Below are 14200 nucleotides of genomic sequence, written 5' to 3'. Positions count from 1 at the left end.
TTTCTGTACATACTACAAATGCAAAAAAACTGAAGTTCAAGTTTCAGTGAGTAGACTTATAATTGATATTTTAACTTTATTATGTTTAAGACACTTTCTCTGTATATCTCACTTTTTTTTATTCCTGAAACACATAGCAAAATAGCATTGTACCAAAAGCGCTTTCTGTGTTCACTCTTGATCATACCTTTAAGTCATAGACAAAGGATGAAAGCTGGAAGTTGCTAGACATAGCTAATATGCCAGACTGTTACACTAAACTGACATCACTTGACTAAGTATGAAGTGCCTGCTACTCAGTATAATCCGACCACAGAATGAGGATCTTCTGATTATAACCTACAATTGGTATCTGGTACTCCTTCAAAGCAGTACAAAAGTCTGAAAGCTAATTTGGGGGAAAAAAATTCAAACCTATCCTTTTCCATTTTTTTAAAATATAAATTGGTTGATAGTAACCTTCTACTCCTAATGCACCATTAAAAAAACCCACAAGGACCCTACCTTAACAATTCTAAATTTACAGACATGAAAGGAGACTACAAACAAGACAGAACCTTCTCAAAAAAAAAAAAAAAGAAAGAAAAAAAAAAATCTGTTCTTAAACCGCAATGCATCAGAAAAAAATGTTGCATTTTCATGAATAAACTCTCCAAATCTATATGAAGGAGTTTTGCCATATGGGGAAGGTAGAGGGAAAATCTACTGTTCTTGACTTAGAAGATCACATGGAAGAGAAAACAAGTCCTGTTATAAAGAGCTTTTACTATGATTCCTATTTTTAATTTATGAAACGCACTGGCTGTGGAACAAAGCAAGATACAACAGTCATATTCCTCAGTCAAAGGGAGTCACAAAATGAAAGTCCAGTCCAATATTCATAAGGTTATTTAAGCTGTACACGTGCTCCCCTTTAGGATTTGTTTGTAGTAGTAAAAGGTCACAGTTACAGAATAGCCCTAGGATAGCCTTTAGTTTTGACAGCTTCATTTTGGCAGCAATAAAGCATTAAAAGCTGAAGCTTTTTATATTGAACACAGTCTGGAAGATAACGTTTTTGCAGCAGCTATTGAAAAGTTGGCTCCAAATCATGTGTGCTCTTCAGAAGTTACTTCTGAGTCAAACAGATTTAATACAACATTGCACTCGAAGGATACTTCTTTCACCTGCTTGGACTGAGTGGCTCTCTATGTTCTTGGCAAGCAGTGAGAAACACTGATTCACAAGTGACCTTGTATTTTTCCCAATTCTTTTTTGCAGCTTCACCATGTGAATGGCCTGTATGATCTGACTTGTACTATCAGGTATTGCACCCTTGTGTCTCTAAAGTTATCTCACTGGAATGACAGAGAGTAACAGTCAGTGTATATATATATATATATAGTCATTTTAAAAAAGATTTCCATTACAGCTCTCCCTTATACTCTCCCTTACATGTACAGAATATACAAACCAAAAAGTTTACACATTAAGCATAAGAATTATTTCAAATGATAAAGCATGGGTTGGTCCCATTTGTTCTTATGAACTGGAATAGACTTGGCAACATGGTATAGTAAGCATGAACATCTGACTAACGATTCAGGGGGATGAGCTGGTAAATGGGATAGTCAACTATAATATCTATCCCTGCACTACAGACTAGGAAGACAGTTTTTAAGATGATTGACCCTTGAAGGGAAACAGAAATATGCATGTTTTAATAGAGAGCAAGATGTTGTCATCTAGAGCACCCAAACAATCAAGATATCCCTGAATGACACAGAAAAATATTTGAGAGCTGTAAAAGAGAGAAGAAGAAATAATTCTGACCCAGCTATTCCAGACTTACTTATATTTATAATGTAGACAGAAAAGTCTCCTTCCAGTGTTTCCTATCATTTTATTTTATGAGGACAAAAATCATCAGGCAGATAAACCACAGTAAGTGATGTTTGCCTTTGCCAAACAAAGAATTTACATAAATGTCTTCAACTAAAAGAAAAACCCCAAACCAGCATACTTCAACCTCTAAATCTGATGCACACTACTGTTTTTTGTTTAATTTCAGGTGGTTTCACTGCTACAAGATGAGACCTCATGTACCGGAGAGACCAGAATGTACTACTTCACTGTCATATAATTTAGGCTCAGTCATACCTCAGCCAATATTTTCATAAGGTCACTTTGCAAAAGTATGTCTAGCCTATCCAAATGACAATATTTTTTATGCCAAAGGTTTTGCTTTAGGAATGGAAGTATTCCAACTACTGTTTAATAGGCTATATGGAGAGGCTATGAAAACATCATTTGTTGCACACACAGCTTATGTATATAATATAGAACTAAAGAGTACAGACTGATCATTGGCAATACAGCCTAAAACTGGCCTCAGTGAAAAAAGCCACAAAAGCAATGAGCTTTTGAGTTTTTCTCTCTGATATTATTTTTTGAATTCCTGACCTTAACCAGAAATATGAATGCACAAGTGAGAAATACATCTAAATACCTGGATTTTCAAAAGCAAAAGATATTTCAAAAGAAAGAGAGTTACTAACACAGGCATATGGCTTTTTACAAGCAGACAGGACAGTGTATTCTCAGCTACAGTCTTAGAACGGGGAATGGACAGGAGAGGAATGGCAGGAACTCTGATAAAAAGCTTTTTAGAAATACTGAGGTGAAAAAATACATTCTTCATAGCCAAAGTAAGTAGTACCAGACCAAGTGTTTCAGAAGGCCATTAGGAGGTAAAGTAAAACAAGCACATTTATTTCTTCTCAAGTTCTGTTCTTAGAAGACATGCTTTGCCCATGGACTTTATTTCTAGTCAGTTTGTAACAGTTTTTCTGGTAAACTACACTTCTTCAGGGGCTGAAACCTGCACTGTGAATTCATCATTTTCACTGACTAAAATTATGGTGAGAATGCAATATATTTTTTTGGTGTGAAATCTGTCCAGATATTAGTACTGATTCTTTTAACCTGTGCTGCTTAAAAGGCTAATTTATTCAGGAAGTATGGTGTTTCATTGGAGTAACAGGAGTTCTCAATGAATACTTACCTAATCATAAAGCTCAACACTTAAAAACTGCAAAAGGTGTTTGTTCCTGTGAGTCTATCATTCTTATCAAGGACACTGGCATTATTCCTTAAATAAACCCACTTGCCTGCTGTTAGAATCTCTTCAGTGCGCCAAGAAGGATCCTAATTCTCATGCTGTGAATGACTGAGATTACAAAATCCCCACCAGACAAGCACTGCCATATGCACCAGAATATTACAGCACTTGAAAATCACCTGGCATCCAAACAGTCCAAGTGCATCAGACTCATTAGGATAGCATAAGTAAGATTTGGAGGAACAGAAGCAGAAGAGGAGACCCCACAGGTTGAGGAAGGAGCTGGAAAAGTACTGCAACTATGTAAGGATCTTAGCCGGGCAACTGTGGTTCATAGGCCTGGGAAAAGCCAGCCAGGCATTTTGAGTAAAAGTATATGCCATAAGAGGCTTCACAATACATAATATATCCACTGCATAATATTCTATGATAGTTCTGCTTTCAATTTAGAAAATTAATGTTTATTTACCCTACAGAACTGTGGAATAGCAGCCATTCTTCCTCTCTTATGGTGCCATCTAAGTCCATGCTTTTTGACAGCACCAAAACATGCAGACATTTGAGGCTTTTTACCACATGAGAAATACTACAGAAGGGTAAGCAGGCAATTTTTTTTTGTTTTGTTTTGACATTGCTTTTTGTGAACTGGTAGTCAAAGGAGCTATATTACCTGGACTGGCAGCAGACAGTGGAGTGTTGGTCTCTCACAGCTGGCCATTCTATAGTCTGATCTATATTTCACAAATACCATTGTGAAATAGATTAGCTTTTCAGTTGTCAGACCACAGGTTTAGTTCAGGTTCCAAAGAGGATGATGAGAGGCAAAGAAAGAGCTTCAACAGTGACAAACTATTTGTTATTTCCACAATAATACCATGGGGCTTTTGGACTAGTGGCCCTCTGTGACCACAGAAAACCACAAACATTCAAATCCATTTGAGCAAATCAATATAATATCACACAGCTATGGACAGACAGTGTGTGGCTGCTGCTCACCGTGTGTGAAATGTAGTTTTAGAAGAAAAATATGTTAAACTACTCGGCTGAAGGGCAAGTCCAAAGACATCTCGCACAAAGACTCAGTGCCTCAAGTTATCTATTGATTTCTACCTTGAATACCTAAAGTACACATTTTCTGAATGGTATGAATGCATCTAAAAGAGACCTTGGAGGCTGAGGTGGTATTTATTCACAGACTAGTGAATAAATATGCACTATACCCCTCAGAAATTTAGGCAGCATTAGGAAAGAAGAATACAGGCAGCAACTCTAATCATGGGAAAAAAGATGATATTGTACAAAGATCAAACCTGACTGAACAAAAGTTAAGTCCAGACTCATTTAACAGTAATTAATTAATCAAGAACCTTTAGTACCAGAGCTACACTGACAGCGAGTGGGTCTTTGTGCAACACAAATATTCCTGAAGCTTCTCTTTTCATGCTTTTTGGCTCTGTGCTTATAGAGCACCATCTTTTTACTGAGTTTTCCAAGTTACAATTATATAGCCACTCAGCATGATTTCAGGTCAGAACAGACAGGACATAATCAAATGTACCTACATAATTTAAGAGGGAGGTTTGTCTAACCTTTCTCCCTCAATACCCCACACATCCCCAACACGGTCTTTTCCAATGCATGACCATTCTTGTCTTCAGATATATTTTCCTAAAATCTTACCTAAATCTCCCTTGCTGTAGTTAAGCCTATAACTTCTTGTACCACTCTAAATGGATAACATTCTCCTCTCTGCAGCAATATTTTACATATTGGAAGATTTATCATGTCTCCTCTCAACTTTTTCTTCTCTAGAATAAACAATCCCAAATTTTTAGTTCTTCCCTTAACAATCATTTTTTGTATATCTCTAAGTCATCCCTGCTGATCTCTGGCTTTTCTCCCAGCTGGCCTGCATTCTTCTTTACCTGTGGTACCTAAAGAAGTTTGGACACAGCAGTCTAGATAAAGCCTTACTAGTGCTAAGAAGAAAGGAATGAATCTTAACTTACAGCAGCCCTGTCTATTCATCCAAGTCTGGGCTTTGCTTCCCCCTTCTCCATTGACACAATTTTTTTAAATGATGTTCAGCTTGTAAACCATTATAATTCTCGAATCATAGAATTATAGAATGGTTTAGTTTGGAAGGGACCTTAAAGATCATCTAGTTCCAACCCCTTGACATGGGCAGGGACACCTTCCACTAGACCAGGTTGCTCAAAGCCCCATCCAACCTGGCCTGAACACTTCCAAGGATGGGGCATCCACAACTTCTCTGGGCAACCTGTTCCAGTGCCTCACCACCCTCACAGTGAAGAACTCCTTTCTTACATCTAATCTAAATCTACCCTCTTCCAGTTTGAAGCCATTACCCCTTGTCCTATCACTACACTCCCTAATAAATAGTCCCTCCCCATCTTTCCTGTAGGCCCCCTTTAAGTACTGGAAGGCCACATTATGGTCTCCAGAGAGCCTTCTTTTCTCCAGGCCAGACAACCCCAACTCTCTCAGCCTGTCCTCATAGGGGAGGTTCTCCAGCCCTCTGATCATCTTCACGGCCCTCCTCTGGACCTGCTTGAGCAGGTCCATGTCCTTCTTATGTTGGGTGCCCCAGAGCTGGATGCAGTACTCCAGGTGGGATCTCACCAGAGCAGAGTAGGTAGAGGGGCAGAATCACCTCCCTCAACCTGCTGGTCACACTTCTTTTGATGCAGCTCAAGATAAGGTTGGCTTTCTGGGCTGCGAGTGCACATTGACAGCTCACATTCACTTTTTCATCCACTAATACCCCCAAGTCCTTCTCTGCAGGGCTGCTCTCAGTCCACTCATCACCCAGCCTGTACTTGTGCTTGGGATTACCCCAACCCATGTGCAGGACCTTGCACTTGGCCTTGTTGAACTTCATGAGATTCTCACAGGCCCACCTCTCGAGCCTATCCAGGTCCCTCTGGATGGCATCCCTTCCCTCCAGCATGTCAGCCACACCACACAGCTTAGTGTCATCGGCAAACTTGCTGAGGTGCGCTCAATGCCCCGGTTGATGTCACCAACAAAGACGTTAAACAGCACAAATCCCAATACCAACCCCTGAGGAATGCCACTTGTCCCCATTCAGACATCAAGCCATTGACCACAACCCTTTGAGTGTGACCATCCAGCCAATTCCTTATCTACTGAGTGGTCCATCCATCAAGTCCCTGTCTCTGCAATTTAGAGACACAGATGTTATGCAGGACAGTGTCAAACACTTTGCATAAGTCCAGGTAGATGACATGTAGTAACGTACTGGTTAGCAGTTATTTTTTATTTTAGCAATTGATTATTCCCAAGAGTGGTGTTTTGTATTCATCCGTATTGAACTGCACCCTATTTTGGGGGGTTGTTTTTTCAATTAGTTGCAATTGTTATGAATTCTAGTCTTATTCTCCAGCGTGCTTGCAAGCCCTTTCAGCTGTAGTTTTGCCTACGCAATACTTCCCAGATTGCTTATCAGAATTCCATATGAGACAGGTCAAACTATCAAACTATTAAACTTATATTACTTCTCTGCTATCTGCAAGCCCTGTCACCATACACTAGAAGGAAATTAGGCAATCACAGTAAACTCATGCTATCAAAGCTAAGTGCAATTTCATCATGTTCTGAAGAATAATATGAAGTGAATAAATCTGCTCCTTGGAAAGAAAATATTTGCTGAAATTCAATTTATCCTTAACATGATATAGTCTGTGTAAGATAAAGAATACTTTTCATAGTTCACTAAATCCAGCAGCATGAGCCAAGTTAACAGAGTTGAGGCTTAAAGCCTGATTAGCAATTCAGTCACAGGCACTTCTTTTCCCCAGGTGTGTCATGAACAGTACCAATATAACCTCTGGCTGCACATTGCAAGAATATGCATACCCTAAGCCTCAAGTCCTTTAAACTGGCTGGATGAATGTGTGAAACTGAATCAAAAGCCAGCTCTGACTCTGAACAGATGGTATGATGGTGGTAAGCACTACCAAGCTTTCTCAATCTTTTTATGTCAGCAAGGGTACAGACCTCCTTCTGAAAAAAGGGATTCTCTAGAGACTTCTTCCTTGTGTTGACATGGCAAATTGTGTCATGTAGACACAGTAACTAAAACAATTTCATTTCCTGTATGTCTTTATATGAATGGCTATAATTCGTCTTACTGAGGAAAAAGGTGAAAAGGCAAAGAATTAAAGTGTCAAAACAACTGTACTCATCTGTCATTAGATAACTGATCTGCCATGTCTGCACAAAGGAAGTGAAACGCCTCCAGCAATTTTTTTTAGACTGATTTCCACATGGTTCTTTACACTTTAGTCAAGTGTACTGCCACTGAGAGGAAGCCCACATGCTACAGAGAAGGAAGATAAGGGAAATGCTGAATGTGTGAAATACTTAGTGGTGACTGTGAATGTAAAACAGCATTTCACATTTGTGAAAGCCAACTGGACTTAGGGTGAGATAATGGAAAGTTCTTTAAGAAGACCCCCAGCCTTGCATGTGACAACAGAATCTGTCAGTGGTCAGTCTGAGGGTGAATCTCTTGTCTTTATCTTCTGAAATATCGGACACATAATCAGGATGCATCTTCTATTTGAATTGTTGTAACTAAGCAGGTCCAAATACATCTGTCCTGTGCTGTGCAGTACAGTCTTTCTTATCATCTAGCCCTTGATTCTGGCACCTTGATTTTTCTCTGTACATCAGTGAGACTTTAGATAACTTGATTTGGCTATATTCTCAGGATCAGTGAACATATTTTTTTGTGAATTGGGCCTGGTAGTTCATTAAAAAGAATCCAAGAAAAACAATATACATTGTCTTGAAAAGTCTGTTGAACTGGGAAGCAATTGCCTTTTCTTGTTCCTGCTGGCATACCAGTACAGTTTAGGGGAGTCATGTTTCCATATACTGCTCTAATCCTGGGAATTAGCACTGTGATCAGGTACAAGATACAAGTGAAAAAGAGTGACAGTTGTTTCCTGGAAGATATTGGTACCAGAATGTGGTTACTTCTTGGTATTAACACAGTCCTTAATGCCCTGCTGTTGATGCTTTCTGTAGGACTATCCCATCCCATGCTCAAGATTTTGACCATTCTTAAATCAGACACTTCTTGAACAGAGCCACTGGTTTCCTCATCTGACTAAATGAACATTTCTGCATTTCTTCTACAACTCTTTTTCAGCGGGCATTACCTAATCAGAACAGATGTGGCTGTTATAAGGGTAGTTTGTGCCTTAGGTGTCCAAATTTTTGTTCCCAGGACAATAAGAAACAGCTGGACAAACAACAGTCAGGGATGCATCCCCTAGAAAAGGCATACACGAAACTCATTTTTCTGAAATGAGATTTTTAACATGACAAGCAAGGCTGAAACCCACCACACTAGGTTCCACAGAAAAGAACCTCTTTTCAAGTCTAAAGAGAAAGATTAAATGTTCTTCTTTTCATAATTTAAAGAAAGAAGTCCTGCATCAGGGTTGAACTGGAGTCAGAATGTACCACCAGCCTCTCCTCTCTGAAGCAGAGCTTAGAACCTGTCAGGCAAAACATGGCCACGACCAAGCGCTGCAGTCTGGGCTGCACTTCTGAGAAGCACATTACAGAAGCTCAGTCAGTCTTACCTGGAAACACTTGCATACTGCTTCAAACATAGTGCTAACATATCATCTCCTCTGTCTGCTTGCACCTCCTTTCTGCTTTGATGCTGTGCATTGAAAAAAAAAATATTTTTTTGTTAGAGCAAAGCACTAGGTGTCAGCAATAAAGAGCACTACTTCTTTATACACTGCTTGCACCAAAACAGTTGCTTCTCTTTTACCTAATATGATATTATTTTTACTTACTTGATATTAGAAGCTACATTTATTTTGGGGTTTCTTTTTTGGCCAAAAACTGTCTTGGAGGAAGACCAAACAGAAAAGCATATTTTAAACCTTCCATCTTATTGCATTGATTTTAGTAATATGACATTTTTCTTTTCACAAGTGTTTTTCCATAGCACCCATGCCAAACTTACTCTTAGGCTGTAGGGAGGCAGAAGACAGGCAGGGACAATGCTATCTGAAAGCAGTTCAACTCACCTCCAAAATATTGCAGCTGTAGTCCCTTGCTACATCAGCCCATGCTCACAAACAAAAATTGAATGAAGTGCCTGAAGACAGCACTTGATTCCCCTGGAATCCAAAGAGAACATATCCGTGCTCAGTACTTGGACCATGGTTGTTTTTTACATCCAGGTAGAACTATGGGAAGTCTCAGGTACTGAGAGCTCTAAAGCTCAAGACTTTACTTTTAGACTACTTAGAGACATAAAAGCCATTCTGAATTACTTGGGAGTTTCAAAGCTGACAGAGTCTCGAAAACTGTAAACATTAAATTACAGTTGAGAAAAAATATAATCATGCATTATCATGGTGTTCAGAGGTTGTTTTCTGAATTCCCTTTCAACAGAGTTCTGCAAAGATTTTTATGGAGCAAATCCATTTGATAAATAAATTGGATTTAAGGCAAATACCATTAAAATAGACTAAGAAGAATTTGTTTTTTTCACGAACTATCTATCTGAAAAATATCATCAAACAGCAAGTTCTGAGGTTGCTGAAGAAACAGTCTCTGGGCAGATTACAGAAAGGTTTTTCCTCCTCTCTACAATCAATATATTATGGCAAGATCACAGAGTTAGTATTCAGTATTGCACAAAAATTAATTTTGAATAGTAAGGCATATGAATGTTTTCTCTCTGAAGTGAAATTAAAGCATGTTTAATATAATAAAAACATGTTTAAAAGCTAGTGGTACAGAAAAATCCCACTAAAGGCTCACGCAATGTGTCCTCATGTAAATCAACCTTCCAGCTGTATTTGTGCTAAAAAAAGATATTGCTTCTGTAGAAAGGAGTCATTCTCTCTCTCCACCTTATTAGAAACTGTTGAATGGAAAGTCAGCTCCCCACCAAGGAGTCACTGAGGAAAAACTTCATTCCTAGCCTTTAAAAATAATAACTGCATGAAATAAAAAAATTACCATATGAAATAAGTCTTAGGCATTCTTTCAAAATATTTTTCATCATACTGTCAATTCTGGAGTCATTACTGGATTTCTTTACAGTAAAAAAGGTCTATTTAGAGTTATATATAGCATTCAGAAGCAAGAAAAGGAACCAATATGAGGGGAAAAAAAACCCAAATAGGTTACAAACCCCAGTTTCTCCCTCATTTTCTCTCTCTCCTTCCACCTTTCTAGAGTTTCTTTAAAAGCCCCTTTCCCCTCAGCCTTCCTTATTTTCAAATAGGTTTCTTCTGTTTCTTCTTTCAGCCACTTTCAATCATTTTTCAGCAGTCCTGGCTAGCCAGGGAGGTCCGAGTTGACTGGAAGTTACCAAATGTGACTCCCATTTATAAGAAGGGTCAGAGGGAGGATCCAAGGAACTACAGGCCTGTCAGCCTGACCTCGGTGCTGGGGAAGTTTATGGAGCAGATCATCTTGAGTGCCATCATGTGATACATACAGGACAACCAGGTGATCAGGCCCAGTCAGCAGCTTGACCAACCTTATCTCCTATGACAAGATGACCCGCTTAATGGATGAGGGAAAGGCTGTGGATTTTGTTCACCTGGACTTTAGTAAAGCCTTTAACACCATTTCCCACAGCATTGTCCTGGATAAACTGGCTGCTCATGGCTTGGAGGTGTGTATTCTTTGCTGGGTAAAATACTGGCTGGATGGCCGAGCCCAAAAAGTGGTGATGAATGGAGTTAAATCCAGCTGGTGGCCAGTCACTAGTGGTGGTCCCCAGGACTTAGTATTGGGGCCAGTTCTGTTTATTAAACAATTGATCAATGATCAATTTATCAATGATCTGGACAAGTGGATCGACTGCACCCTCAGTAAGTTTGCAGACAACTCCAAGCTGCATGGGAGTGTTGATCTGCTTGAGAGTGAAAGGCTTTACAGAGGGATCTGGACAGGCTGGATCATTGGGATGAGGCCAATTGTAATGAGATTCAACAAGGCTAAGTGCCAGGTCCTGCACTTGGGTCACAACAATCCCATGCAGCGCTACAGGCTTGGGGAAGAGTGGCTGGAAAGCTGCCTGGCAGAAAAGGACCTGGGGGTGTTGGTCAGCAGCCAGCTGAATATGTGCCAAGGTGGCCAAGAAGGCCAATAGCAACCTGGCTTGTATCAGAAATAGTGTGGCCAGCCAGACTAGGGAAGTGATTGTGCTCCTGTACTCAGTGCTGGTGAGACTGCACCCCAAATACTGTGTTCAGTTTTGGGCCTGTCCTGGTTTCAGCTGGGATAGAGTTAACTGTCTTCCTAGTAGCTGGTACAGTGCTATGTTTTGAGTTCAGAGCGAAGAATGTTGATAACACTGATGTTTTCAGTTGTTGCTCAGTAGTGTTTAGACTAATGTCAAGGATTTTTCAGCTTCTCATGCCCAGCCAGTGAGAAAGCTGGAGGGGCACAAGAAGTTGGCACAGGACACAGCCAGGGCACCTGACCCAAACTGGCCAACGGTGTATTCCATACCATGTGACGTCCCATCCAGTACAGAAACGGGGAAGTGGGGGGCAGGGATTCGCCGCTCGGGGGACTGGCTGGGTGTCGGTCGGCGGGTGGTGAGCAATTGCACTGCGTATCATTTGTACATTCCAATCCTTTCATTATTGCTGTTGTCATTTTATTAGTGTTATCATTATCATTATTAGTTTCTTCTTTTCTGTTCTATTAAACCGTTCTTATCTCAACCCACGGGTTTTGCTTCTTCTCCCGATTTTCTCCCCCATCCCACTGGGTGGGGGGGAGTGAGTGAGCGGCTGCGTGGTGTTTAGTTGCTGGCTGGGGTTAAACCACGACAGGGCCCCTCGCTACAAGAAAGACATTGAGGTGCTGAAGCATGTCCAAAGAAGAGCAACAAAGCTGGTGAAGGGTCTAGAGCACAAGTCTTATGAGGAGCAGCTAAGGGAACTGGGGTTGTTTAGTCTGGAGAAAAAGAGGCTGAGGGGGAGACCTCCTCAGCTACGTGAAAAGAGGTTGTAGTTAGGTGGGTGTTGGTCTTTTCTCCCACGTAACAAGTGATAGGACAAGAATCTCAAGTTGTGCTAGGGGAGGTTTAGATTGGATATTAGGAAAAATTTATTCATTGAAAGGGTTACCAAGCATTAGAACAGGCCACCCAGGGAAGTCGTTGAGTCACCATCCCTGGAGGTATTTAAAAGACATCTAGACATGGTGCTTAGGGCCATGGTTTAGTGGTGGACTTGGTAGTGTTAGATTAACAGTTAGACTCGATGACCTTAAAGATCTTTTCCAACCTAAACAATTCTATGATTCTATCCTTTCTCTTTGCAAAGCCATATGCTTGTCTTTTCTTACTGCAGTTAAATATAGCAGCCTGACTCCATCTGTCTTCTGTGATTGCTCTGTACATTCCCCTCTGCCTCTTTGCTAAGAGTCTTTTACATCTGGCTACAAAATTAGAAAACCTCTTTCTTCCTCCCTTAAAAAAAAGAAAGGTAAAAAAAATCCCAGGACACTGCTGGGGTGAGCAATGACCTTTTGCTAATCATAACTGCATTCTCATATCTCACCCCACGGTCTGTCAGACCTTCTCCCTTAGTTATATCACCATTGTAGCTCTGGCCAGGGCCTCTTTCTTAAGGAAAAGCCAGCCAATACACCACATACTACTGAAAAGGCCAAGTAAAGTCCTCTGGACATTTACCCTTCTCCTGCCTCCTTGGCATACAGCCTAAGCTGGCTTCTCTTCTATGGGAGGCTCCAAGCTTGCTGCCAATTTGGGGACAAGATGAGTTGGGTGATACACATGTCAGGGTACAAGCATATTCAGCTTTCCTTTAAGAGAATTAAGACAAGAAGTCAGACACACATTTGCACTTCAGTATGTGCCATTTTCCAAATTGTTTAGTGCAAGCTAATGGCAAAGGCCTCACACACAGCAGCTACTGTCAAGAAGATATAATAACATTCTATAAATTTTGTTTGTAAAACAGAAAAATCAGGAGATTTTGCATTATTTACAGCCCCACCTCCTCACTGAGACTAGCTCACACCGGTCAGAGTAGCACCAAAATGCACAAGGATAGGCCAGTTTCCTTCCAGTTAAGCCATTTCAAAATAGGAAGAATTCACAGCTAGTCATCATGCCTAGGAGGACCACGCTGGCTTATGAGAACCAGCTCAGGTTAGGTACAGTCCAGTTGCAAGCACTGAGAGAAAGGTCCCTTTTTATGGGATCATTTACAGTCCTTCATCATCTATCCAGAATAAAGGACCTCTACAGCCCCCCTAATGGATTTGGGCAGTGGGAGATGACTCAGAAAGGACGCAGAACATAAACAAGGGCCATTAGACACAACTGAGAAATAAAAGGTGTCCCTTTAACAGCAGATGTACTACAGAAGTAAAATAAACCAGTCACAACCAAAAGCCCTTTTTGCTTTTTAACTAGGAATCTGAAATCCAGATGATGGGCTGTCTGCCCAGGAGCTCCATGAAACCTGTTCATTATCACAGTCTCCAGAGTGATATAAACAAGGTGTTCCACCTTTGAGGAGGGGGAGGAAACAACTTCTTTTGAACAATAGAAGGCAACAAAAAAAGGAGACATAACTTCCTGTCCCTTAGTGCTTCTGCCGGTTCCTTAAGACAAGCAGCTACTTGCTCCCACCATCTGCATGTACCAGTCTAGTGACTTCACCCAGTCTCTCCTAGACTAACATAATGCATGCAGTAGGTGCCGCCTTCTCAGGTAGCCTGGCTGGGTTTCCAAGTGCCAACACTGGTAGGACAACTCACTCTCGGCTGCTCACAGAAGCATGAACCCAAAAATGGGAGGGTGGGACAGCTCTCCCAAAGAAAAATGCTTGCATTTGACACTCTGCTCACAATCCTGGGTAGTTCTTGCATTCCCCAGAATCTTTGTAGAAGCAGCAAAGTTCCTAGATGTAATGCTTAGCACAGGTTTTTCTCCCTCAGAGAGATATCATCAACCACAGCCCACCTGACAAAAGCTCCTTGGAGTGGTCTGCAGGATGACTCTGAAGAAAACATGGAAGAAGC

General features: G+C 40.7%; 1 long non-coding RNA gene across 3 annotated transcripts in view; it reads right to left on the bottom strand.

The window, feature by feature from the left end:
* The window catches only part of LOC128137869 (uncharacterized), a 48741-nt gene that overhangs the window by 27026 nt on the left and 7515 nt on the right, over positions 1-14200 (bottom strand). Inside the window, exon 3 of one of the 3 annotated variants that reach the window (XR_008233892.1) lies at positions 8740-8822. The exons of the other annotated variants lie outside the window; for them this stretch is intronic. This is a non-coding gene — a long non-coding RNA (uncharacterized LOC128137869). The remainder of the gene's footprint in view (positions 1-8739; positions 8823-14200) is intronic. 3 annotated transcript variants of the gene reach the window in all.

Source organism: Harpia harpyja, chromosome Z (genome assembly GCF_026419915.1).
Source record: "Harpia harpyja isolate bHarHar1 chromosome Z, bHarHar1 primary haplotype, whole genome shotgun sequence".
Classification (NCBI taxonomy): domain Eukaryota; kingdom Metazoa; phylum Chordata; class Aves; order Accipitriformes; family Accipitridae; genus Harpia; species Harpia harpyja.
Note: the sequence above shows the minus strand (reverse complement) of the source record. Positions and strands in the feature narration are given on the sequence as shown.